Raw genomic sequence first — 2,185 nt, 5'->3', positions numbered from 1 at the left:
ACAGCTCTTTCAGAACGTAATGAGTAAATGCCACAACAAAAGCATGCATATATGCTTGTCATGTTGATGCATCTTGCATTTAAGGTCATTCGGCATCAATGTAATCTGTTGTTTTTTTAACCTCTCACCAGTGATTGGTGGTTTTGATCACCTGTTGGATGCATTGCACAGGTTAAACTTCCATTCACACACTTTGGAACACGCAGCAAAGCATATGCAGATTAAAGTGCGTATTTTTAATGAAAGTATCGGTTTCACTTGGTTTATTCTGTGCTCTCATGTAAGGACAAATTATCCAAACACCAGCATGGAATGCTGGGAGCTCAATGCCAAAAGGACACAAACAAGAAAACAAGCAGTTATCAGTGTCTGAAAAACCGACCTCAGAATTTTCAACATTCTTTTCATTTTATAGCTAAAATTGGGCTTTAAAAATGTCATCTCGTGGCAAAGAATGCAAGAGGAGAACAGCTCAGAAATATGAATAGTCCACGTTAAGGACGCACGAGTCCTCGACTTCGCTTCATCGCCCAAAGGCAGAGCCTGTAATCTTAGGGGGACTGTGAATCAGCGCACAGGGAAGTGTCTTAAATTTCTTCCTCGTCTTGCCTTTTCCCTGCCATGTACCAGTCTGATCTGCCTCTTCTCACGCTGCAAACAGGGCGTCAATTATCATTCCAAGTCTTGGCCTGTCAGGGCTCCATAAATCACTTGTGCCTCACCTTCTTCTGCGTGGTCACACTCCTTTGTTTCTACTGTATGCATAATGACAGGACAAAATGAATAAAGCGTGGGTATGGCCCTCTTTACCTCTGGGTGCTCCATCACCAGCTTATGCTGCTGCAGCTGGTGTTCCTCAGTGTCATGTTTTTTTATGGGAATCATTGACCTACTGCATCAGACTTGTGGGATGAAGTGACTCTCTATAATGTATTACAGGCAGTTACTTTCTTACATAAATATCTCTTGACAGCTAAGATTAACAAACTCACTATAAACTAAAAGTCATACAGTATGTTGCTGTCTCTTCGCAGGTCCTCTGCATTTGATTGTAATTAATTGCACTCTAAGGAGTACATCCAAGAATAATGAAAGATCCTGCAGCCCTGACCACAAAATGTTCCCAAATAGAATTCCAATCACCGCTAAGTCTCCATAGGCCTCCCTCCGGAGAATCTGCCAGCTAGTGTGCTCTTGAATTTGACGGGTGCAGCCGGAAACCCTAATGTTCAAGCCACAGTCTTAAAATTCCCAAAACCATGAAGCTGTTTTCCTCAGGGATGAGTCTATAACTATAGCTTTGACAGCCATGGTGCTCATTTGTCTTGCTCCATATCCATTTGAATACAGCTCTAAAAACTGAGCCACAAAAACATTTATAGATTTTGTCATTTCATATTTGACACTGTGCTTGTGTGTAGCTAGATAATCCTGACGTTCTTAAAATTTTCTTTGTCAGTTTTAACAAGATTTCATATAAAGGGCTGACTTGAGTGTGTATTCTCAGTATGTCTTAGCACCGGTACGGTGATGCAGCAAGCCCATGCGTCCTATTACTTAAGGTGCAATCTTTCCCAAGACAGACAGTTTTGACATACAAAATCCCCGCAACACCCTCTGTGGCAGACCAGAATTAAATCCAGATCTGGCTGGCTGCAAACAAACACTATAATACAAGTCAAAGACAAATTTATTATGTACTTGTAGATATTTTTAAGGTCTAAGCAAAGGTTCTCTGTTTCCAAGGGTGCACGTTTCCCTTCAACAAATGATGCAGGAAGAATAGTAACTGCTTCGGGGTCATGTCAAACAGAAGGCAGAGCCAATATTTCAAAGAGCAAATTTTCATGGTGAACTGAAACATCAGCGGCCCGATTCACATTACAAAGCTGTGTCACGGTATGAGCCTCAGCAGCGTAGCTTGGGCAGATGCTGACATCTTCTGTCTGCTGAGTGGACTGCAGCTCAGATTCTGATGAGCGAGGATCAGCTGCAGTGTTGCAACATGTGGACACAAACAACTAGAGGTTTCCAGATTACTGAAGGTAGTGTAGCTTGCAGACTTTAGAATACATAATGCCTTTGAAAAGAGTCTTTCTTTGTTAACTCACAGTCAAGCATCTTTAAACACCTTTCACCAGTAAATGCATCAAAATAACACCAGAAAGTCACAAGAACACAAACC

Source organism: Chaetodon trifascialis, chromosome 8, assembly GCF_039877785.1.
Source record: "Chaetodon trifascialis isolate fChaTrf1 chromosome 8, fChaTrf1.hap1, whole genome shotgun sequence".
Classification (NCBI taxonomy): domain Eukaryota; kingdom Metazoa; phylum Chordata; class Actinopteri; order Chaetodontiformes; family Chaetodontidae; genus Chaetodon; species Chaetodon trifascialis.
The sequence above is the reverse complement of the archived record's forward strand: the minus strand, read 5'-3'. Positions refer to the sequence as shown.